At 46.2% G+C, this 26,020-nt stretch overlaps 2 long non-coding RNA genes across 3 annotated transcripts in view; both read left to right on the top strand.

The window, feature by feature from the left end:
- The first annotated feature begins 1,546 nt into the window (after positions 1–1,546).
- LOC122466666 lies at positions 1,547–5,664 on the top strand. The gene is made up of 2 exons (XR_006292370.1): positions 1,547–2,723; positions 3,363–5,664. It is a non-coding gene; the product is annotated as an uncharacterized LOC122466666 (long non-coding RNA).
- A 1,733-nt stretch (positions 5,665–7,397) lies between these two features.
- Positions 7,398–26,020, top strand: part of LOC114019979 — a 51,622-nt gene continuing 32,999 nt past the window's right edge. The window contains exons 1-2 of one of the 2 annotated variants that reach the window (XR_006292369.1): positions 7,398–7,456; positions 19,084–19,182. This is a non-coding gene — a long non-coding RNA (uncharacterized LOC114019979). Of the gene's footprint in view, positions 7,457–14,248; positions 14,421–19,083; positions 19,183–26,020 lie in introns of those variants that run through there. The other variant, XR_006292368.1, reaches the window with a different exon arrangement.

Here is a 26,020-nt window from a genome sequence, read left to right as displayed (position 1 = left end):
CTTCCTCAGTTGGGGACTGGTTAGACTTTAATTCTGAAGCCATGGAAAATTATTATCAAACGGGACTAGTTTTAATGCAGATAATTAACTGGCATATCCGGTACCGGGTTATATTGTAACAGGTTAATATTGCACAATTACCTTCAGCTGTAACAAATCTTAACTCCAAAAATAGGTTTTCACTGAACCCTGTTTTCACTTAACTTAAAACATAGATGGGCTTGACTGTGGGCCAGATTCTCCCTTGCAACAAGTCTATATTATACTTCTCTGGCAGAGTACAGGGGACTTTAACCAGGTAAAACTGGCCCGCTGAGAACACGCCCATTTAGGGAGCCTTCCTGGCTGGTGTATAGTTCATATAAGAATTCTACTCTGGCCCTGCTCCTAACACTTGGGGGTGTGTCTAATACATGGCTGGGATGTGCTACACTATGGCTATTCTCCATTTCCAAAGATTATGGGAAGTAGAGTGTACGGTAGCACAGCCCTGGGGTTGCTCTGAATTACACCAGGGGCCAGGTAGAGCCTTGCATGGCCCCAGAATACATGGAGCACAAAGGTGGCTTCAAGCTTGCCTCTCCTATTCTGTGCCTGCCCCAAGTGCAGCAATGGAGAGACTGTAAATCAGACCTGTTTCTTTAAGACATATCCCATAGTGGTGGGATACAGTGGTGCACTGTGGGTGCATGAAAGAGTGTAACCCTTGATGCACCTGCTCCAGGTCAGGAGGAGTGAATGAATTAAACAGTTTATGCACAAGTGGGTGAGTTAAGGTTGCATGGCCTACCTTCCCTTCAACTTTTGCAACCTGAAAAACATTTTTAGCATAGGGGCTCTTGTATGGCATATGTATTGTAATAGAGATATTTATCAAAATTATCCTATATTAGCCATAGATTTGAACGTTGATTCTTATATGGAAAAATGATTGATTTATAACGAGGGAACGTTGCAGTAAGTTGTAGCCGGGTTGGGAGTAAGGAGCCACAGATTGGGGAATCCTAACGAGAACATGTTTCTAGACTGCATTCATCTCTCCAGGTAAAGATTGCATCACTCTTTCCATTACAGCTCCTCTTTACTGGGTTTGAACTTATGCTAAGAAAAATCCCCCAGAACTTGTTTCAGCCTGAAATGTAGCAGGTAATGTTCTGGCCAAGCCCATTTACAGCCAGATCCTCAGCTGCTAGAAATCGATGTCATTCTGTTGACTTGCGGTGGAGCTACACCAATGTACATCAGCCGGGGATCTGGCCCTTAGACCTTTACTACTTCAGGATATTTTGTCACTCTTTTCATCTGAACTATCTCTGTTGGTCCTTTGGCTACTGCATGGGATGGCACCTCTGTGCAGGCTTCTTATACACAATCTCAAACCGTGAAGGCTGGTTCATCTATGGGTCAGCCTGTCAAAATTTTGGCTTTAAAACACAGAGGGTCGAAGCCATTCCTGCTGTAACTATTGACATCAGTGGAGTTATACTGGCCAAATTCTGCCATAAATGACACCGAGGCTTAGCTGGTATACAACTGTGGACAGAAATTGGTCCTTTTTTACAAGATCATCTCGTTTGATAAGCATTAGGGGACAAATCCTGTGAAGCCATATGTGTAGCCATGCCTGAGCTAGGTTTGATCTGGCTAGTTCCAAGAACGATCTCAATGAAGCTGCAGTAGCATTGGCCACAGCACCAGCTGCACAACACTGAGTGGGACTTGGCGTCCCCGCTATTGTTACTCGAGCGAGCGAAATCCAAGCTAACGCCTCCTGTCTACGTGTGCTGTGGCCACACCTCTGCCAGCAGTGCGGTGACTTAGTTATAGATGTGCAACTGTGAGCAGACTCTTATAGTTTCTCATGGGAGCTCATTTTTAAGGGACTTAATATTGATGATCCACACCGGCTAAAAGAAGAAAATTCCAAACTCCGCTTGATAGTTGGGGTACTTTTTCAAAGGGCTGCACAAAAAGGTTAACTTCGTCCCTTCCATTTGACACGAATGGAATTGATGACTCAAGTCTCAATAAGCTATTCTAAGAGGGTAAAGTTCACCTTACTTACAAGGCTAACGTCGTACCTCTGAACAATGAAAGTCTGACTGCATTCCTGATGAGATGAACTTAGAATGGTGTCATTTGGCTTAACCAGAGAGAGAGAGATTCTCTGACTCACCTGCTGTGGTTGTGTCCTCTGGACCACCAAGAACCTGTTTGGTATCTAGGCTGTACCCATGTGTCAAATGCACATACACATGCTAAGCACAACCAGATGGTGCAGGATTCTGGCAGCTGGTTATGTTGACTCTGATGTTTGGCCAACAGTTGGTAGAGATACTCAGTAATGCCAACTCTAGGTATCATGTCAAGCCCCCAAAATCATGAGATTTTTTTTAAAAATAAATAATTTTGAAGGTTTGGGTTTTTTTGTTTTTGTGGGTTTTTTTTTTTTTTTTTTTTTTGTCCTCTGATTCCTTAGCCTCCATGACATAATTTGGTCACATTTTCAACCTTTTCTCTCCAACCACAAGAGCTGGAAGCTTACATTTTATTAACGATGGCTGAGATTATCCCCTAATTATACAATACCAGCAGCTGGGAAAAACTCGCAAGAGTCATAAAATCAAGAGAGCCAGTCACAGTGGATACCAGCCCTGTGCAATTCTTTGAAATGTGCATTCCTCATGGCATTCTGGAAAATACAACCCGCCACTATCTCAAAGGTAGAGGGGTGTGTGAGGCAGGCAGGCAGGCTTTGCTGGATTGGTGGAAAAAATAGGACAGTGGCTCCTTTTAACGGTTTCCGCCTCCCCACTTTGGGCGTTGGGGGGAGAGCTGTCCAGGAGGGCAGGAAAAGCATCACCTGAAACCTTGGATGGGCTGTTGGGGCTCAGATAAGTCTCTCACACTTGCAGGCAAATATATAAATCCTCTCCCTCTAGCTCAGTGGTTCTCAACCTGTGGCCCGTGGGTGCTGGCCAGTGGCCCAATCAGCACACAGCTGCGACCCATGTGACATCGTCCATGTGACATCGGGCCACACAGGTAGTATTGGATGCAGCCCACATAACACAGTGTGGGCCGCATATGCAGCCCACAGTGGTAAACAGGTTGAGAACTACTGCTCTAGCTGGAGACCCCTATCTCAAAGACATAGTGTCAGGTTTCAGTCTGAATTGTATTATCCAGCTCAGCCTCTGTGTTGGATCTGATCATCCCAGGTAATTTATATTTCTAAGATGCTAGCCCGATGGAGAGATTCAAAATCGTACCTGCTTCAAGTTGCCAAATCATTGGCAAAATCCCAGGGGTGTTTAAAAGGGGGAAACAGATTTCTCTCTCTTTGCTTGTGTTTTCTGCAGAGCTGTGTGTGGTCTCCTGGTGAGACTGCCTGGAAAATGGTATGTCACAACAAGAGCAGTGCAAGTGTCTCCTCACTGGTTCTCATCACCGACTCCATTGGGATGGACTGTCTGTAGTTATCAGCCTGTAGAGTGAAGGAGTACCCTTATCCTTCAGAGATCTCGGTACCTCCTTCAAAGCAGTTGAAACGGGGATTCAGGATTTATTGTACAGTATGTATGTTACTGCCAAAATGCAGAAGACGGAGCTGCAAGGCAAGAAACCGCACACTCATACCAGCTTGTGCTAACTAGAGGCAGGACTGACTTAGCAGACTTGCTTAATATTTTGGATGTTAGGCTTGGCAGGTGACGGTGAAGGAGGAATGGTAACTCAGTAGGTCTCCCTGAGAACTGTTTGCTGCTTAGGACTCTTGAAAACCAGGCACGTGCCTAAATATGGGATCCAGGAGCCTAACTTCAGGCTCCTGTTTTAGAAAATCTTGGCACCTGATTAAATTCCTTCTGCACTTTCTGTTGGACACTAAATTCTTTTTCATTTCCTGCCATACGCTGAGGTGCAGGGTTAATTACTAAATTTCACCTAGGTAGTCGCATTTCAGTGGCAGGTGCAGCAATCCCTAAATATGGGATGAGCCACAAGACCTGAGTAAGGGGCGGTGCCACCCCAGCAGCTGGCCAGGAGGAGTCGGAGAGGTATGCTATGATTCCTGCTTCCAGCCCTGCTCTTGCTCCAGAGGGGAAGTAATCTGTGCCAGCCCTATAGCTTGTCTGATTACTGTGCCTTCTCAGCTGCATCAGCTGGCATGTTTCAGGGGAGGAGAAAACAAGACACCACCCACTCTTTGCCCACCTGTGCAGAAAGGAAAGCAGCAACTGTACCTAGGCGACACCACCTGCAGCAATGCTGTGCCCCACAATAAGCATAAGCCGTACAGGGAAGGAAGGGAATTCGGGCACGTGCCATGTGTCACAGTTGCGCCCATAGCATGCATATCCGTTTTGAAAAGCATTTTGGGTTGCTTTGGGATAAACAGTTCTATACAAATGCAAAGTACTGTGGAATTAATCTGCAAAGGTCACCAGGACGAGCAAGGACTCCGGGAATCAATGAGATCAAAAGGCGAGGAAATGAACAAACAGGAGAGTGGGGAGAAAAGCAAACAGGAGAAGGCACAACCAGCCAAGTGACCTTTCCTTTAGACAAGGCTTCTGCTTTCCTTTTCAGTCCCTCCGTGAGGGGGTATACAGACCCCACACTGGGCTCCTGGGGGTTAAAAGGCAATACTGGATCCAGATAACCTGCTCCTCCAGATGGAGCATGCTTCGCAGACTGGAGGGGTGGGGCTAACAGGAGCTCAGAAGGCCAGGTAAAGGGCTGGTGGGCAGGTTGCGAGAGACAAACCTTCACCTGAGAGGCCAGACAGAAGGTTGATCCTGAGAAGGGACCACAGAGCGGGTAGGGGCCACAGGCAGAGCCTTCTCCAACCACCACCCACTTGGAGAACCAGCAGCTTCTGCAGAGCCCTGCTCAGTTGGACTCTTTGTTACTCTACTGACTGTTTGGGCTATAGGAGCCACGCCCCACACTGAAGGAGCATGGAGGTAGGAAGCAGCCCAGGGTGGCAGATGTAGGCTCTCTGCAGGGAGGACCTTGCTGATGTTGCTTTCCACAGGACCCTGGGTGGGGACCCAATGGAGAGGGAGGGCCTGGGTCTCCCTAACACCCTCCCCCTTATGGGCAAAGTCCCAGATGTGGGTGGAGTCCAAAACACTCCTACCCTAAGGCCCGGAAATAGGCATATCTACTGCCCCCTGACAGAGAGCCAAGGGGCTGGAGGTCAGATGTGCTTACTGCTCGGCCACCTGGCCCTCTGAGCGCCCTATTGTACTCTCTGCTGTGCCCTCCCTTATGTTCAGCAGTTGTGTTTGGTAACAAGGTTACGTAGGGAGGAGTTATTTGCTCAGTCTGGCCAGAAGAATACCAGATGCACCACAAGGGAACGTTGGACTAGCTGCTGAAGCTCCAAACTACAGGACTGGACAACAGGCCAGGTTCTGATCACATTTATGACAGCTTGTCTCTCTAGTGTAACAACATCAACTTCAATTCAGTTGCGCCTAAGTGACTCTATTGATTTGAATGGATTTGCACCTGTTTACACCAGAACTGATTTGACCCTTTTTCCTTACCTGACCTACATTTCCCATTGCTGACTTAAAATGGAAGTTTGCATTTGTATTAGCAACCAGATTCCACTGCAGTAGGCCGCATTATAAAGGAGTGAAAGACATAGACACACACATATTTTATGATTGATGTTTTTTTAGCTGTTGTATGTGGGTGTAGTGCTTTGGGATCCTCGGGGGTGAAAGGAGCAATAAAACATAGGTGGTTGTTATTATATACATTCATCCTGAAGCCTCGTGCAAGTCCCAGCTGTGAAGCTGAGCTTTAAGTGCCACAGTGAAGAATCATCCCTTAAGAAAACACAGGGAAGCATTCAATAAACTGATTCCAGTTTTGTTATGAAATTTCAGGGAGAAGAGAAGTCGGTCAATGTGATGGCAGATTCTTAGGAGTCCTTAAACAGTATTTCCATTAAAGGCCTGATCTCTTTTACGTCAAGACTCCTTTACATGGCAGTATTATAACTGCCCATAACTATACCCACTTTCAGGTAGGCCTGGAAACTCTCTAGGAAACCCCATGCAGCACCGAGTCCTCCATGCTTGTAGCAGGAGTTGACTAGTTCCTTGTAGAAGTACCTGTTAGTTTGGGAGGAGGCTGCTCCTGCCAAAATTTAAACTGACAATGCTGAGGATTAAAGGCAAGGGACCCGGTCCTCAGCAGGTGTAAATTGGTGAAGCTCTGCTAACTCCAGTAGTGCTCCATGGATTGCAATGAGTTGAGGATCTGGCTCATTAAGTCTGCTACTTGAGCTGAAGGAGACACTTCAGTAGCTCAGACAGCCTCATGCAGGCCTCTTTAGCCACTAGGGAAGACAGTCATTGGAAGTGACTGCTAAGGAAATTGCAGCTGTTCTGTTTAAAACATGACCTACGAGGTTGCTTAAGAACGCATTTTGGCACATGCCTACAATTCACTAACGTGGGGCCAAATGTTATCTGTGCTTTCAGAAAATGTCTGTGGACTCACCTGCTGGCTAAACAACCTATCCCAGCATACAGCTCTCAGCTCTTCACCAATCACTAAGTGCTTCAGATAGGTAGCAAGTGGAGCTTGCAGTTTGTCGGGCCTGCGCTGGTCATGGAGACAAGGCCGTGGCAGGAACTTTCCTTCAGCATCTGGGTTTGAGGTTGGTGTGGCGTCACTCCTTCCTCTGAGAACTGAACAGGGTTTGAGCCGGAGAGGGACCGTGGTTCTGGAGGGGTATGTAAAATAGAGGTCCTGGCTACTTCTTGTAATTAAAGATCTCAGGGCACTTGTCTTAGAAGAATAAACAGGTTAGCCCTGGTGCCTCAGTCAAGTCTTCACAGGGTAATTACAGCTCTTTTGTCCCCCTGCGTTTCCTAATGCACACATTCTTCCTGTCAGGGGTCAAACTGGAAAAAATAAGTAGTGATGCTTAGAGAAACTCTGCCTGCAGCTTATCCCCAGATCCCTCCACATCAGTGCATGGCCAGACACCTCCCCATCCCACCTCCAGTTTACCCCAACATTGTGGTCATAGATTATAAGGGCAAAAGTGACTCCTGAGGCCAGCTAGTCTGACCTCCTGTATGACCCCAGCTGTAGGACCTCCCTGAATTAATTCCTGTCTGAACTCGAGCCTTTCTTGGTTGGGGGAAGTGAGAGAGGAAGAGGCAGTGGTGGGGGAGGAGGAAGAAGGGAGTAACGAGTCAATCTTTTCAATGTATATTAATGCTCGTATTTAGTGGCTTTTACATTAAATCGTACTGTATCAGGAGTGTCACTATGCAATGGCTACTGTGTTTGATCTCAGAGATAACTAACCACTCAAGTGCAGCCAAGTGAGTTCACTTAACTAACTGGATACTGTATGCTTATAGCTGGATGAAGAAGAGAGAATGACTCTGGGATGCCTTTTCAGCTGAGAAGTACAGTACAGGTATAATATAAGGAATTTCATTATTATTATTATTGTATTCCTCCTTTTAGAATCCCCAGGGATGGCCTAAGACTCATGTATGCACACTTATACAGAGCAAGTTAAAATGCCCCTGTGACATATAATGCAACCGCATGCACTATGTTTGGGACCCATCCATATTGTATTAGGTTATGAATGTTTTATGTATCAGTGTGGGCTACAGACTGCATGCAATTCCATGGAGGGAGGGTTACCAGTGCTCCCCCAGGAACTAAAAACTGTGTGTGTCTGTGATTACTACTGTCCCTGAAATTGTAAAGACTCCAGAGAAGTACCAACCCCATCGGGTGGTTTGCATAGACTAGTTAAGGCTGAGTTTTCTAGAAACTGGGAAACAAAGAAATGGCTTTTGGTGTATAAAGGCTGAGACTAGGGGGTCTTCGTCTTGTGTCACCAAACATAGGATCATAGGTGCTAGGGGGGCCCAACCCTTGCTGAAAGGTTGGAAAGACTTGGGCTTAGTAGAGCCCATAAGACTGATTGGTGAGTCTGGTGGTATGCTTCGTAAGCATGTAGGAACTTCTATTGGTCTTTGTTTTCTCTGTATGCTTTTTTTGTCCTTAAATGCTCTGCTGAGAGAGAGCGCTCAGCTGTGTGGTCGCTGCTAAAAACACTGTTGACAGCCTTCGGAGAGAAGGTGACACACAGGATCTGGTCTTTAGGCAGACTGGCTTGCTGGGGATATCACAGTGTAGTCAGGGAGCTGTGCAGCCTCCAAACCCCTAAGCAGGAGGGAGAGAGACAGACTTGGGGTCTCCATCCAAGAGAGGTGATGGCTGGGAGCCTAAAACCTCAAGGGAGTTCCCTGGAGGGATCGCAGAGGGGAAAATATAGGTGCAGTTACCCTGAAACTGTGACAGTTCCATTTATCACAAAGGACACTGGCTTTGTTACCGTTTGTCTTCTTACTGTAGTGCCTAGTACCCCATTGTGCTAGCTGCTGTACAAACAGAGAACAGAGAGACAGTCCCTGCCCCCAGTGATCTTATAATCTTAGTACAGTTCTGCAGCAAGGTGGTTTGTTACAGTGGAGAGCTGGTTCCCAGTTGTCTGAGCCAAATCCATTTGGAAAACAGAGTACTTCTCCCCTTTATGAGGTATTTTATGCTCCAGAGCTGACTTACTCACACCTAAAGGCAGGTGGGTGAGACCTGACTGTTTGTCTGGAAAAACAAACAAATAAAAAACGAGTCACTTAATATAAAGCTGGAAAAGGCAGCCTTTGAAAGTAGGATTTTATCTTTAAAACAACAGAAAGTTTTGATGAAGGACAGAGGTGAAAAAAACTTTGTGGATGTATCTGAAATCTTCCATTCTCTTCCCCAACGTGTATGAAAGGGGCCATGTTGGAGAGAGAAAACAGAAAATCAAATAGACTTACACAGTTAGGTATTTTATTTGTTACAGGTGGGTCTTATGTTGTCCTCGAACCACATGTTCTGTGGGGTGGGGGTTATTTTGTTAGCTGAAGTGAGTCTTGCAGGGCAAATTCATTGCTGGTGTAGCTCCACTCAACTCAGTGGAGTTACACCAGGAATAAATTTCACCCTGTCAGAGTATAGGACATAAAATAACACAGCAGGGCCTGCACAGCATAGGGCCTGTGTTATGTCTGGTTATCAGGCTGGGATTTCACATTTATTATAGTACGTCACTCGCAATGTTCAAGTGATCTCACCAAATCGTTATGATCCTTTATACGCACCAACAGGGAGGGAGAAAAATATATTTAGAGGTCTGATAGCTAGACACATTAGGTACACTGTTTGTTTCCACTGAATGGAATTCTGCCACAAGACCTTTAAACACTCTCGTAAAGGAAATGAGATACAAGAGAACTGCATTTTGGCTAGTAGTATCTCTAGTTGCCAACTTACTTTGAGCACCAATTTCATTTAACTCCATCATGACAAGCTATGCCAGCTCACCATCCAGCCAAGCCAGAGCTGCCCTAGCAATAGGTCAGATTAGAGGCCGCCCAGCTGAAAATCAGCATTCTCATCAGAATGAAAAGTCAAAATATTTTATAAAACATAAAACTCTGAAAATCTTCAATTGAGAAGTGCTGAAAAGTTTTGTTTTGACACTTTGATTGGAATAATGTTTTGAAATTCCCAAATCAAAATGTTTCCTTTCAGTTTGGTTTGGCATTGAACTGCGGCTGCCAGAGCTGCCCTGGTGCTTCAGGGGAGCGCAGCTCAGCTGTCTCGTGCCCCCCTTCTCTTCTCTGGACTGGGTTCCTCCACCAAACTACATCTCCTGTGATGCACGGACTCCAATGATACACGTTGGTAGCTCAACATGAGGGCAGGGCCTGGTGTGCCACGGCTAGCTGGGGAACCATATTTTTCCTTTGGGAAAAAAACACTTTGAGGGGAAATTCCTGGCCATCTCTAGTCTCCAGCTTTTCATTCTGCAACCTCTTTGTACAAGAGAGAACTGTTAAGAGGGCTGGGATCTCTCCCAACACACACCTCCACTTCTACCTTCCCACTGTCAAAATCTTAAATTCTGTGGAATACCAGATAGTCTCTGAAACATGGACTAAGAACCACTAGACTAGAGTCCTTCAGCTACCAAAAAATGAATACATACAACTAAGCCAAGTATACAGTGCCAATAGCATTGAGTGCCTCAACCTCCAAACGTCAACATATAAGCAAGACAGAGATAGTGTTGTCATACATGGAAGTATGAATCTCAGCATAGAGAACCAAAATAAGGTGTCATGTACCACAGCATAAATAACTTTAGATGCCTCAAAATGCAACAACACCAAAGCCTCTAGTAATAAAGTTACTGAACCTCCATGTACAACTAGATTACACCTACATCAGCAACAGGTTACAGCTCCACCGGCTAACAAATATGTACAACCCGAAAATAGGGTTTTTTCCCCAGACAACAGACCAACTAACGGGGAAGCTGCGTGAATGGCAAGCTGGTGGGTAGTCTGATAAACCTGACACCAAATTAAAGTCCTGTCACTAAGCAAATTCCCAACTGGTCCACATCATGCAGTGAATGGGGGATAATCTACATTCTAGGAGGGGCTATACCACATACGCTCGTGATAGGGGAGAAACCACCCTGCAAATCTCTTTCATGGCAAGTGAATAGTAATGAGAACATACATTTCCACTGCTAAGAGAATTTCCTGTGCAATGAAGTGCAAATATATGTAAATATTCAGGAACAAAAGACACAGGTTAATCACTGGGCTATGCTATAGCTATGGTTTTGATAGCTAAGCCTGTACAATAGTTTCACCATTTCTGCACTCTGAGTAGCTGAATATTGATATGGAAAAGGCTTTGTCAAAATGAAACTTGTGACTTTGATTCACCTCTTAACTCCTTTAAAAGAAAACTGTCAAAATCACTGGAGCTATTGGATGGAAGTGGGCAGCATATGGGGCCAGCGCTATGAAGGTATTTAAAATCTTCCCTTCCTTGATTGTCCTGAGGTAAAGCAAAAATGATTGACAGCAGGGTATACCTTGGAGACATTAGCTGGAATGATCGCCAGCCTTTCTTTGTCAGATTTCAGGGAGAATCAAATATTTACCACTGAGCGTAAGAAGGAGACGGGTGGAGGGGGGGAGAGGAAGAGCCTGCTTTTGATCTCACTTACATCTGGGAGAATTAGGAATAATGCCACTGAAGTCAATGGAGTGATTCCAGCATGCCACCAGTATAACTGAGAGACCTCTCCCCCCTCCGGTCATTGCTTGCTAGTGTGGATTAGCCCTGTGCTATCTGCGGGTCTCATCTCGAAAGCTGTCAGCGCCCTGGGACCTGAGGGTACTTGGCACATCTCTGGATCAGGCCCTAAGCTGTAAGCTGAGCAATCTCCAACTTCAGAACATATTGTATTTTTAGCACAACGAATGGTGATGATACTGACAGCAGAACAATCCAGCTTCCTCCCAGTGCAACATGATTCACACTCTGTAAAAATAACTCTCAACGAAAGAGTTGAGTGGTAGCTGGGTTAGTCTGTATCAGTAAAAAGACTTAACAGATTTATTTGGGCATAAGCTTTCATGGGCTAAAACCCATTCATCAGATGAAGAGAGCACTGTAGCCTCTTAAACTTTCTAGAATTGACCTCTTTTCCCTCTTTTTTTTTTTTTTTTTTAAAGAAGCATTTTCTTGTGGAGTAGTTATTTTTGGTCAGGTCCGCCAAAGAGCAATGACCAGAGCGCTTGGGCTGCTGCGACTTGTGCTGGGGGATCAGCCTGACACAGCTGGCTGAGGATTGGGGGAGCACAAATGTGTTTCAAACCCACTTTGTCACCTGAATGGTGCTGTTGGCTACTGAGTTCCAGCCGACAAGTTGGGCTCCCTCGGTCCCTTAAATAAGCAATCAGTCCTGTGGGGGCCAAGTACTCCAGTTACTTGTCGGGGAACTAATTGGCTGAAAAAGTTGACTCAGGATATTTCCAGAAAGCTCTCAGGCATCTTGATATCGCAGGAGAGGAAATGCTGATCCAGATACACATGACTGTTTCAGGGAGGTTTCAGAAACGCTCCCTTATTCTAATATTTGCCTGAACAGAGACGCATCTCTTTGAATTTTACATAACTTCTCTCAGTTTCACTGATCACAAGGCTGGAACTCTAGCAGGATTTTGGAGCCGCAGGAAAACAACTCTCTTCATGATGGTTCTATGTAGTTCGGGCTGTATAATAGCACTAGGAGGTGCTGCTAAGGTCCCTAGCAGGAGATGTCTGAGGACACAGCCACGCTTATCTCCTCAGTGCACTCAAGTTGCTCTCCTACTGTACTTATAATAAGCATAGATACTTCCTGGCCAATGACTCCATACAGACAACCCCCACCTATCCCCCTCAGACACAACCATAAATTAGCAGCCAGGGATGCATGACAGAGAAGAAGCCATGATACTGTAACATCTGCCACTATCACATCTTCAACAGATGCTGCTGTAATTCAACCCATATGGGAAATTAATTACCAAAGACAGTGATACTGCATTTCAAGGGAGAATCTGCATGTAAAACATTGGCTAGATTCTATGTTTGTTTTGATTGTTTTGAAGATATGAAATATTTCAATTAACTTATTTGGCTGGCAAGGTATTCAATTGTTTTAGCAAATGGTACAAAAATTCGATGCAAAAGAGGGCTGTAAAGAGTAACCTCAGAGTGTTGGTACCTCTTTAATTATTAGTACAATGAACATGTTCCTTTTCACAGCCCTTAAGTGGGGATGTAATTCATATGCTAAAATGATCGACTTCCTTAGAATCCAGCAATAGGAATTAATAGCCCTGTATGGGGCTTCTACCCACATAGTGACCTGGTGTGAGAGTCACACTTGGTAGCTCTTTGCAAACTCAAGAAAGTCCAGTGCCAGAATTAACATGCAAGCGTACAGAGGTGGCAAATCCTTTCTGTTGTGAATATTCCTTATGTAGCAAATGCTCATCCCAGCTCCCCTTGATCAAATAACTGGGGAGTTTTGCGGGGCTTTTCTGGGAGATGGTCTTGGTGTTGGCACCCCGTGCTGCAATGAATGGGGCAGTTCCGCCATCGCAGCAGAGCTGTTGTTTCAGGCATTAGCTGCTTTGGTCAGACTTGAGTCATGTTTTAAAGATTTTTTTTTTTTTTTTCATGGCCATGAGGGCTAGGAACTTGCTTTCATTTTTAAATGAAAGCTGAGATTGAGATTCTGATGTAGTCACATGAGGTAAAGAGCTGGGAGCGTAGGCCCAGGCCTGGGGTGCCTATACTCTAATCCCGGGCTGCCTGAGGAAAGTGAAATCACAACTTTATTTGCAAGGAAACAACCACTAGTTACAGCAGAGGTTACTTACTGATTCCAGGCGAGGTTTGCAATGCAGAGTTGCTTCGTAATTATATATTTCTGTAGTGTGTGTGCATTAAACGATTCAGCCATAGGTACTGAAATAACGATTTAAGTCAAACAGCACTCAAAAGCTGCAGGGTGGCAAAAGCCTAGTGTGGACTTTTCCCTGTTCTAATACCCACCTCTGACTTTTTTCGGAGTGAGAAATGGCTTATTCAGAAGGAAACACCTGCAGCAGGAATCTAGCTTGTTACTATCACTTGAGCTGCGCAGGACATTTATTTCCGTTCCCTTTTGCAAACTTGATTCTCACATTTTAAATGGCACGGTTTTTATTCTGGGAAGTTGACTGATATATTAGCCACATCATCGAAGATCTTCAGGTTGCATTGGGGGTAAGAAAATAACCATAAGCGGGGAATTGGGGACTACATGGTTGCAAAGGTGAATAAATTTCCAGAGACCTGAATTCAAAGCCTATCTAGGGTCACAACTCATAAGAGTCCCTAGTGAAACTTTTTTTATCAAGTTAACCAAACTGCTGCACAATTTTAAACAATTTGGGGAGCTGAATAGCAAGGATGTCTCAAGTCAGAACTGAAGGGCAGCCGCAGCACTCAGCAGGAGAGGACCCAGTATGTCATAGTGCCAGGTAGGTTGCACTGCTGTAGTTACAGTGATGCACATGTTCCTAATCTAAACAAGTCTTTACTTAGGTTTCCGCCCTTGAGTAGAACAGGAGAGCAGTAACTTGGGTAACTTATTTCCCCAGGGAAGCACAGCTCAGTGCAAGCCCCAGGCACATCGGATGCATCCGATGAAGTGAGCTGTAGCTCACGAAAGCTTATGCTCAAATAAATTGGTTAGTCTCTAAGGTGCCACAAGTCCTCCTTTTCTTTTTGCGAATACAGACTAACACGGCTGTTACTCTGAAACCTGTTCCCCATAGAGGATCACAGTCTGGCCTACCAGAGAAACGTACACCCTCCTGTCTGCTTAACATACAGGCTGTGAGAAAGCCCCCAGACCTGAATCCTGCAGTTGATAGTTGGTGGACATAGCTACAGATGCAGGCCCTAGCTGTGAGGTATGTAATCATGATTGGGGATTGGTCCTGCTTTGAACAGGGGGTTGGACTAGATGACCTCCTGAGGTCCCTTCCAACCCTGATATTCTATGATTCACCCCATCACACTGGGTCAGGGTTCACGCCACACAAGGCACAGGTAATAAATTAGGATAATTAACCTGATAGGCTTTCCCTGGGGAAGAGCCAGGACTTGAAGGACTAATGGAACCCACCCAGCTGGGGAGAAACAGGAAAGGCAGGTATAAAGCCAGTAAGCTGAAAGCAGCTGCAGGGGAAGTAGTCTCTAGTTACTCTCTGGGAGGAGGGCGTTTGAGCTGGTACACCTAGAGGTGGGGAAAGAGCTCAGGGTCTGAGTGAAAGTAGACCACTGTTGCCAGGTATATGATCTCTGGATTGGATCCCACAGTAGTGTGGGGCTCTGGGTTGCCCAACCAGCCATTGAATGAGTGGTACTATCTGGGCAGCGATCCTGAAGACTGTCCGGGACCATTCGCCCCAGTCACTGAGGGAGTGACTTAGCCAGGGCAGTGGACTCTGGATGGGAAGAACCAGCAATAGTGGCCTCATTCGATTTGGTGGTGTCAGCTGAGAGCTGAAGGCCCGGGAAGGTCAGGGCCCATGTCACAATGGCCTAAGGCCTCAGAGGTCACAAAAGGAACAAAGGGAATTTTCCTCAGATAAAGGTAGGTTCGGGCATAAAACAGGAGATGGTAACTCAGTCATCAGAGGGGAAGCTACTTACTCCTAAGACAATGCAGAGGGAGAACAAATGAACCATTAATCCGTGAACAAATGGCTATGAAGTACAGTCCCTCCAGCTGAAGAGTTCCTGGCCTCTATACGGTTCTATAAAATGGGTGCACTAAAGAGATAAACTGGGAATCTGGGGACAACCTACAGCTGGAACGCTGACTGTATCCTGATTCTGATCAGGGCCTAATGGAAAAATGTTAGTTAACTGGCAGGACAGAGAGAGAGTCAAAACCTACACAGTTCTCAGAGTAACGGGCAAAATAATTAGCACATTGATTTAGCAGCTTGAAGAGTAACAATGAAAGTGGCTTTTTATGTTGTCCGTTGCGTTGTGAATACAGTGAAGACCCAGGTCAATCACGTGCTCGCTAAAAGATCTCTCACTGGATAGCCTGTGCTCAACCAGTGGCTGTGAGTCATCATGATCTTATTCGCTGTGGAAATGATGGCTGACTGCTGTTCAGCAAGTCTTTTGTGAGGTATAAACTCCAGTAGTACGTTAATCACTGTCCTTTCACTGTGGGATCGAGAGTCAGGAATCCAAGGGGCTATCACATGATATTTTCAAAGATACATTTCTGCTTTTTCACTCTGACAGCTCTTGTTTGTCATAGGTACAAGACAAAAGATAGTGTGTCTGTCTGTCTTCTTTGTGTCTCATCCTTCAGTGAACAACTACCTTCCCTGAGCAGAGATCTTTGTTTCATTTCGATTACCCTTTCCTTTTTTCCCTGTCAGAGAAAGAAGGTTTGTCTATCCTCCCCTTTCCCCACGTGTCCTATTTTGAAACCTGGCATTCAAACCCATCCAACACCACCACAAACCCACTAATTAATAGTTGTCACATTAGGAATGGGAAGCTGTGCCAGTCTGAATGTGTGAGACTTAAAAAAACAAAATTATGTGAGATTTGACGGGTCTTATTGAACCAGAGCAAACTTCTGTATTATAAGAATGAGATGCTTTTTTAAAAGGCCTTTAAAATTAGAGGACCAGATTGTCACCTTTACTCACTTTGAGGAGCACCTTACTCAGTAAGTAGTGCCAATGATTTCAACATAGAGTAAAGTACTACTCAGTGTGAGGGAAGCCGGCAGAATCAGGCCCAGAAATTATGGAGGCGGGTGTGGAAATGGGTGTGGTGTGGGATTTGCAAACCCAAAATCCAGGAGTAGTTTTGATCCTATTTTACTGGACTCCACAAAATTCAGAGATGGGCGTAGATAAACACACCTGATTTTTGGCTCAGTTCTTCTTTAATATTAATCTGAAAGGCAAGAGTCCCCTCTCCAAGTGAGCTGGGTCTAGAAACTGTGGCTTGTAGTGCTGGTGATTATTTCAACTAAGAGGCAGGGCATATGTGTGGTGATTAATCTCTGACTCTAGTCAGTTACAAAATCTTATTCATAAAAAAAGTCAATAAAACAGCACTGAAGTAAACAGATTGTCGTGCCTTGGACAAATTTCCTGGAATTTCATTCTAAATACACACGTTTCCTGGCACCTTGGCTGTGGAAATACAGTAAGTTCACGTTAAAGTCAAATATTGAAGTTTCAACTGCCAACCCTGTCTTGCTATCTCTCTGTGTATCAGCTTCCCCCATGGATGCTCTGAAAAGGCACAGCTAGGTCATACATTCTGACTGTCTCTGTGCTACTTGTTGTCACGTCTGTTCGGAGCATTAAGTTCAAAGGCCACTTCATACTGAACCCGGAAGATGAGTTTTTTCCATACATGTGCAGGAAATACAGCTTCAGGCTCCTGCTCATCTAAAACAATCAGAGCCTTCCTGTAAATACAGGGACTTATGCGAACACAAAAGGAAAATTGCTAGGGCCCTCCATGTCCTAATGAGGAAATTAAAGAACGGACATTGGACCTGACAGTGCCATAGACAGCTCCATTGACTTGAACAGGATTACTCAGCATCAAGGTTACAAAATTGGGCCCATTATTAGTGACTTGTCCCATTTGGATGTGATACTCAGTTTTCTAGCCCAAGCAACTCACCTAGGTTAAGTTGCACTTAATTCCACAGAGGCTGGTTTATGGACAAAAGCACTCAAACTGTACTTGAGTGCATCCCTATTCAGAAAACCACATGCCTAAGTGCTTTGCCAAATCAGAGCCCAGGTAGATTGTGTGCTATGTCAGTACTGGTGCTTTCTATGAAATGAGCATCGATGAATTCAATCGCCTGGAAAACTAGCACCAGCTTCCCACAGATACAGAAAATGTTCCCAATACTCCTGTCACGCTGGTGCAAATCAGGAGTGACTCTGATGAGTTGACTAGGGTTACACCAGGGTAGGTGAGAGGAGAGTGTGACCCAGTGTTCATCAGTCTTTGGTTCTTATAGAACTGTAGAAATGATGGTTTCGAAGGGACCTCAGGAGTTGATCTAGTCTCTCTCTTCCGTAGGCAGAATTAATTATACCTAGACCATCCCTGACAGATGTTCGGATACAGTTGTGTGCTCCCCACTGGTGCCCAGTTTAGGAGAGCCCAACACAGCCACAGAGTGGAGCATCAAAGGGGGGACCACGGATGTTAAGGGCCAGCTTCTCAAAAATTGCTCAGCACCTAGCTGTTCCCACTGCCACTTGCAAACAGATCTGTAGATGGGCTCGATGCCTAACATGCACCTGGTGCTCTGGAAGACCCGGCCACCTATTCTAAGACCTATATGGGAGCTGAGCTCTCTTAAAAACTTGGCTCCAATTGCGGGTGCTCAGCTGTCTTAAAAATCTGGCCCTCCAGAGTATTGTTCTTCCTCTGTTAAATTCTTTGTACTGATTACAGCGTCTGGGAGCTTAGGCCTAGATCCTCAAACGCACGTAGGAAATCAACTCCCTTAGACAATAAATACAGTATCCACCCAGCTGATCCTTCTCTACACTCTAACCTGGCTGGACAGGAGGTTCTGGTCACTTGGGTGGAGCATGAGGCCTTAGGGGACCAGTGGCAGACAGCAAGCATGGAAAAAGCTGTGTCCCATTGCCCATTCCCCGATCCATGCACTCCCCTTAGTGTATCCATGAGCCTTATGTATAACGAAAGCACATGCCAGTATATGCTATTGTGTAGCTAGATACTTACTTTCTAATGGCTCAGGAATCTTGTCCTGCACTTTGTGCCTCACAGAGGCCCCAAGGTCTTTACACCTTTGTAACCGCACTCCAAACTGCTTTAAAATAGCAAAGCTCCGTGTGAGGCTGGACTATAGACTTTTGCAGTCTTTGCCTCTCTGAATGGAGCTGTGAATGGCTGGTTGATTGCTTCCTGGCTGGTACTGTAGGGGAAACACATAAAGCAACTTGTCTGGGTACTACTTGGCTCCTCCAGAGCATCACAAAATCTCTGTGACATGGTTAATATTGTACTTCTGCTGTACCCTCCCCAGTCAGCTTGTCACAGTTGTCATAGACACTGATTCCCCTCTCTCAGGCTGTGTTGGGAAAGGCAGTAAATGCCAGCTAATTTAATAACCGAATCCTACAGAGACATGAGACTGGAGAAGGCTTTTAGCTACAGATTCAGAGCCCTGTCTTCAGCTACTGGAAATCAGTAAAGTTGATTGACCTCAATAGAACTACACTGCTGTACACCAGCTAAGGATCTGGCCCTCCATTTTTAATAACAGCCCAGAGCCTTTTACTTCCTTCATTCCATCCCTGGTGAAGATGAGCGACGTTTGCACTGAGTTGAAGGCTCGTGGGCCTGAGGGTCTTCCGATGCTGGTGTAAATCGGGAGTAAGATGACTGATGTGAATGGAATTGCACTGACATGAAACTGGTGGGAGAGGGATATCAGGCCCCCGGGTTTGTTGTGCTGGGGACTGTGTGTTTGCACCTCCTAATGAATTTGGACTATAGAGTGACAGTCTGTTTTTTGTTCATTTTTAGAGCGGCATACAGCTGATCTAAACTGGGGCAGCGCATGTTTGGAAGTTCTCTTTCCATGGATAACTCATTAAAGTGCTTTTTATGGAGATCCTCCCTCAGGTTAGAAATCCTTCTGGGATTTTTTTTTTCCGAACACAGTTAATGTACAGCTCCCTCAAACAAACATTAACCTGCCATTCTAAAAGTGGAAACCAGAAGGGCCTGCCAAGAAGAGCTGGTCAGTGCAAGTCCCATGAATCATGCAACCAGCTCATTGGCTCAAGATGACAGCTCCCTTACTGACACAGGGAAGGGGGAGGGAATGTGACTCATTTCTCAAGCTGCTACCTTTAGGTTATGGAAACTGTTGTCAGGGAGTGCAGAACTGGGCCAGAAGTAAATGAACTGGAACAAGGAAGGCAGTGGTGATTTTACAGCTTGGAGGAGGAGCAGGGTGCGAGGCAGTGAGTGTGCAGTGCCCGTTCCTATTTAATTTATCGCTTTGAATAGCTACATGTATCCGATCTCCTTGTCTCAGAAAAGCTGGGGAGAAAATGAGTTAATTAGGATTAGGGGGGCATTGTTTCAGAATTCAATTTCAGCTGAAATTCAATTGCCTCCCGCCGCTGGTGCCAACTCAGATTTCAAGATGTGGCACTTGTGCTTTTGGAGACAGCAGCAGGCTTATAGTGTGTGCATCTCAGCTGTTCGCTTAGAGAGTTTCATCTAATTAGCATTGAAAGCCCTGGCACTCTGGGGTAATAAAGCAAGAAATTCATACTAATGAGTAATGTGAGGCGGTGTTCAGGCAGGAAATTTCTCAACTGGAACCACACACATGAAATATCCTGGGGAATAGTAAGAAAAACAAAGGAAGAAATTGAAAGGAATTGGCTGGCTTGGGTGAGGAAGCTGGGGAAGAGAGACATGAATCCTACATAATGGGAAAGAGGAACATACTTTTCATTACTCAGACACAGCCACTGGATCAGAACACCCATCAACTTTAGAGGTGTCTGCTAGTCAAATCGAGGTCTGACCTTCTCAAGAAGCCCATGTCTTTCTCGTGAGATGAACCCAAATCCTGTATCTGAGCACCCCAAAACTTTTGTATGGTCAGAGTAGGAGCAGCCATACCAGATCAGGTCAGGGGTCCAGCCAGTCCAACATCCTGTCTCTGACAATAGCCAGGATTAGGTGCTTCAGAGGAAGATTGAAAAAACCACCTATCCATGGGGCAATTTTTTCATGCTGTCTCTCTGTTAGCAGTTGATTTATTGCCTCAAAGCATGAGGGTTCACCTTGTTTAATACATCTCTCCTATCTAACGTAACTGTGGATGTTTTTGCTGAAGAGTTAGTCCTGTCTGAGTCCTACCAAGCATGGAGAATATATTGTGGCAAGGAGTTACGCAGGTTAATTATGTAGTATAAAAAGTATTTCAGCTTTAAAATTGCCTGTCAGTTTCATTGATGTCCCCCTGCCTGCACATGTGTGTATGATGATGTAAGTTTACAACTAATGAATAGTGTAGAGAAACAAATAGCAGAAGCAGAAGGGATCGGAATTATTTGTTGTAAACCATTTACTGGGTCTGTCCAGTTCTTTCCTGAGTTGTCTATGAATAAATAATGGCTTCAGCTGATGCATTCAGAGGTTTTAGGGCCAGGAGGGACTATTAGATAATCTAGCCTGACCTCCTGCATAACACAGGATGGAAGAGACTAGTGTCTTTCAGAAGACTCTATGGGGTTTAGGAGCCCAAATCTTTCCATTTCAGTGACAGTTAGGCACCTAACCTCCTTGGGCACCAGCCTTGGTGAGTTTCAGGTAGATGGTTGGCCAAGCTGGATGTATCCACTAAGACTGCGTGGTCTTTCCTTTCATAGACAGGCAGTGTGTCCTAGTGGATAGAGCATGGGACTGACTTGGGAGACCTGTGTTCTATTCCTGTGACTGACCTGCTGGGTGACTTTGGGTCAGTTAATTCCCTGCTCCATTCCTCAATTTCCCCATCTGTAAAAGGCCACACCTTGGTAAGTGCTTTGAGCTCCACTGATGAAAAGTGCTATCGAAGAGCTGTGGGGTGAGGGGTGTTACTGAATCTCAGTGTATGTACTGAAGTTGCCAGTAACACAACAGTACTCATCTGCTTGTCCCCCTTCCCAGGTTTTTTCAAGCAACACCCCTCTTCTGGGAAAAGAGAGCCCCCCTTTTCAGGTATACATTAACACAATATAAGGGAAACAGCACAGACTTAATCCCATTTGGGTCATGGCCTTTGGTCTGGTGGAAGATTTCTGACACTTCATTTGAGAGGCCTCAGTTCTGAGCTCAGTTCGGTGAATCTATATGTATCGTCGTTCAGACTGAAGGCCTATTGAATTGCCTAATATTGTTGATCCCTTAGTTGGACTCAGAGCAGAAGCCAGCAGCAGCGTTTCCCCAACCTTCACTGCTGTCGCCATGCTGTGGGCAGCATCACGAAGCAGTGACTTCGATAAGGGAGAATAATGACTAATTGCAGATAAATGTTAAACCACTGGGCCAGAAAAAGGGAAAAGCTGATCAGTCAGAGAGACGTAAACAGTGTGTCCTAAAACCTATTAAAATTGGGGCTTATGATTTAGTTAAAATTAAACCTGACCTACTAATAGCCTCTACGTTTCCCAAAGTATTAGGAGAGAAATTGCCAGCAGAACAGAGTAATAGTTTATCCAGTCTGGTGTCCTAGCTCCACCAGCGGCTTTTGATAGATGATTGAGATGAGGAGGCAAAACCTGCATAATAGGCCAGATTCACGGATGTTAGTGGAGTTACATCAGCAGAGATGCTGGCCCAACTATCTAACTGCTCCGTACTGTTCCCTGGAAGAAGAATTCCTTCCGGACCTCAGCCATAGATCAATGTATGCCATGAAGCAGGGGCGGGCAAACTTTTTGGCCTGAGGGCCACATCAGGTTTCCAAAATGGTATGAAGGGCCAGTTAGGGGAGATTGTGTCTTCCCAGACAGCTAGACATGGCCCAGCCCCCCACAACCTATCCAAAGCCCCCTGGTTCTCGCCCCCTGATGGGCCTCTGGGACTCCTGCCCCACCCAACCCCCCCATTCCCTGATGGCACCCCCAGGACCCCTACCCCATCCACCCTTCCCTGTCCCCTGACTGCCCCCCACTGCCACACCCAACCCCTCCTCTCATTTCTGACTGCACCCCCCCACGCCTGCCCCATCCAACCACCCCTTCTCCCAGATCGCCCCTGGAACCCCTGCCCCTGACTGCCACCCACCACCCCATCCAACTCCCCTTTCCTTCCTGACTCCCCCCCCCAGGAACCCGCTGACCCCATTCAACCCCCCTGTTCCCCGCCCTCTGACCGCCCCAACCCCTATCCATACCCCTGCCCCCTGACCACCCTCCCGAACTCCCCTGCCCTCTATCCAACCCTCCCTGCTTCCTTATCACGCTGCCTGGAACACCGGTGGCTGTCAGTGCTACAGCCACGGTGCCCAGAGCAGGCAGGCACGCCGCCCGGCTGGAGCCAGCCACGCCACCGCACAGCACAGAACACCGGGTTGGGCCGCGGCTCTGCAGCCCCGCCGCCCAGAGGAACGGCGCAGTGAGCTGAGGCTGCAGTGGAGTGGGGACAGCAGGGGAGGGGCTGGGGGCTAGCCTCCCGGGCCAGGAGCTCAGGGGCCGGGCAGGAGCGTCCCGCAGGCTGGATGTGGCCCGTGGGCCGTAGTTTGCCCACCTCTGCCCTGAAGGATAAGCAACAAATAGCTCTTATCGTTTTACCCTTACCTAGTTGTATTGTAGGCTCAGCTGGTATAAATCAACCTAGCTCCAGTGACTCTTGACGCCAATGTACCTCAGCTGAAGATCTGTCCCTCTCTTCCTACTCATATGAAGTATTCAGGACTTTTGTGGTTTTGTGCGGTATATTTGTTCTAAAGGGAAATGCATGTGCAGTTGCTTTATTATATTGCAGCCACCTTCTAAAGTAACCAGTTCAAAGCTTGGCCCCTCCTTGGCACATTTACTTTACACCCATTTCTCTCAAATGAATAATCCTCAGATGCATCTCACATGGTGCATGTTATGCTGCAAAGATTCAAGCTTTGATGCATCTGGAGCCTCATGGGTGAGCCTTGTAGCTTTAAACAATAGGGGAGGCTTAGAAAATCTAGGGAACTTCTGTTTTAGCAGCTTTGATTCTGTACTGACCTCTCTCTCTCGCCATCGGGTTACTGCAGAGTTTCCAGTCTCAGAGGGATGCTTGATAACATATTTTGGGAGAATCTTCTTTGGCTTTTCTACAAGTTCCTTAACAGCTTAGGGCCAGATTCTGATGCCTTTTCCATAGGAACATTACCGTCATACTGGTACATCTGAGTGGTCATTCTAGTCCAGTGTCTCCCAATACTTTCCAGAACCAGATGCTTCAGAGGAAAATGCAAGAAACCCCTCAGTAGAAAGTTATGGGATAATCTGCCACCTATGCAGGTCTCATCCTAATGCTTAGTAATTGGAGATAAAATCTCATGCATATATCCTTGCCATTTATTTCCGTGGGACTAGCCATGGAGTAAGGTGCTATTCACCATGTGTAAAGGTGTCAGAATCTGGCTCCCTGGCAGTAAGTCACATGAATGGTGTTCAAGGCCCATTGAAGTTCAGAGGAACATTCCTACAGACTTCACTGGGCTCTGGATGAGACCCCCCCTCCCCCCCAGTCAATGCAGTGGAGGTTCCTGTCAGCGATGACTTCTCAGAGATCAAGGAAGGTGGGAAACCTTGCAGGGGGAAGGAACCCCAATAACTGTAGGGTGTCACAATGCTTTTACAGAAGAACCTGGCATGGGAGGTTTACAGCACACATCTCTGGGGCAGATTTTCAGAAGTGCCAGTGGGATTTAGGAGCACGCATTGAAAAGCCAACGAGCCTTGTGCTTCAAATCCAAAAGGCCCTCTTGAAAACCACCCCTCTTAATAATTATTAATAATAAAAAAAACTTATACTAGAATTCACTTCCCTCTCATCGGTCTGCTCCATAGTTCATAGAATATCAGGGTTGGAAGGGACCCCAGAAGGTCATCTAGTCCAACCCCCTGCTCGAAGCAGGACCAATTCCCAGTTAAATCATCCCAGCCAGGGCTTTGTCAAGCCTGACCTTAAAAACCTCTAAGGAAGGAGATTCTACCACCTCCCTAGGTAATGCATTCCAGTGTTTCACCACCCTCTTAGTGAAAAAGTTTTTCCTAATATCCAATCTAAACCTCCCCCATTGCAACTTGAGACCATTACTCCTCGTTCTGTCATCTGCTACCATTGAGAACAGTCTAGAGCCATCCTCTTTGGAACCCCCTTTCAGGTAGTTGAAAGCAGCTATCAAATCCCCCCTCATTCTTCTCTTCTGCAGACTAAACAATCCCAGCTCCCTCAGCCTCTCCTCATAAGTCATGTGCTCTAGACCCCTAATCATTTTTGTTGCCCTTCGCTGGACTCTCTCCAATTTATCCACATCCTTCTTGTAGTGTGGGGCCCAAAACTGGACACAGTACTCCAGATGAGGCCTCACCAGTGTCGAATAGAGGGGAACGATCACGTCCCTCGATCTGCTCGCTATGCCCCTACTTATACATCCCAAAATGCCATTGGCCTTCTTGGCAACAAGGGCACACTGCTGACTCATATCCAGCTTCTCGTCCACCGTCACCCCTAGGTCCTTTTCCGCAGAACTGCTGCCTAGCCATTCGGTCCCTAGTCTGTAGCGGTGCATTGGATTCTTCCATCCTAAGTGCAGGACCCTGCACTTATCCTTATTGAACCTCATCAGATTTCTTTTGGCCCAATCCTCCAATTTGTCTAGGTCCTTCTGTATCCTATCCCTCCCCTCCAGCGTATCTGCCACTCCTCCCAGTTTAGTATCATCCGCAAATTTGCTGAGAGTGCAATCCACACCATCCTCCAGATCATTTTTGAAGATATTGAACAAAACCGGCCCCAGGACCGACCCCTGGGGCACTCCACTTGACACCGGCTGCCAACTAGACATGGAGCCATTGATCACTATCCGTTGAGCCCGACAATCTAGCCAGCTTTCTACCCACCTTATAGTGCATTCATCCAGCCCATACTTCCTTAACTTGCTGACAAGAATACTGTGGGAGACCGTGTCAAAAGCTTTGCTAAAGTCAAGAAACAATACATCCACTGCTTTCCCTTCATCCACAGAACCAGTAATCTCATCATAAAAGGCGATTAGATTAGTCAGGCATGATCTTCCCTTGGTGAATCCATGCTGACTGTTCCTGATCACTTTCCTCTCGTGTAAGTGCTTCAGAATTGATTCTTTGAGGACCTGCTCCATGATTTTTCCGGGGACTGAGGTGAGGCTGACTGGCCTGTAGTTCCCAGGATCCTCCTTCTTCCCTTTTTTAAAGATTGGCACCACATTAGCCTTTTTCCAGTCATCCGGGACTTCCCCCGTTCGCCACGAGTTTTCAAAGATAATGGCCAAGGGCTCTGCAATCACAGCCGCCAATTCCTTCAGCACTCTCGGATGCAACTCGTCCGGCCCCATGGACTTGTGCATGTCCAGCTTTTCTAAATAGTCCCTAACCACCTCTATCTCCACAGAGGGCTGGCCATCTCTTCCCCATTTTGTGATGCCCAGCGCAGCAGTCTGGGAACTGACCTTGTTAGTGAAAACAGAGGCAAAAAAAGCATTGAGTACATTAGCTTTTTCCACATCCTCTGTTAGGAGAGCATCTTTAAAAGCAAAGACCGGGGAGCCAGGAAGCTGGAGTTACTGGAGGCAGGACGATAGAGAGGGTTGTGGCTGTATGAGAAAGGAACCTCAAGTCAGGAGATGCCAGGAGGTGTCAAAGGGAAAAGTTTGCGGGGAGAAAAAAATGGTGATGTGTATCCCTTGCTCCACTAATTTGAAGGGAAGGTG

Source organism: Chelonia mydas, chromosome 7, assembly GCF_015237465.2.
Source record: "Chelonia mydas isolate rCheMyd1 chromosome 7, rCheMyd1.pri.v2, whole genome shotgun sequence".
Lineage (NCBI taxonomy): Eukaryota > Metazoa > Chordata > Testudines > Cheloniidae > Chelonia > Chelonia mydas.
Note: the sequence above shows the minus strand (reverse complement) of the source record. Positions and strands in the feature narration are given on the sequence as shown.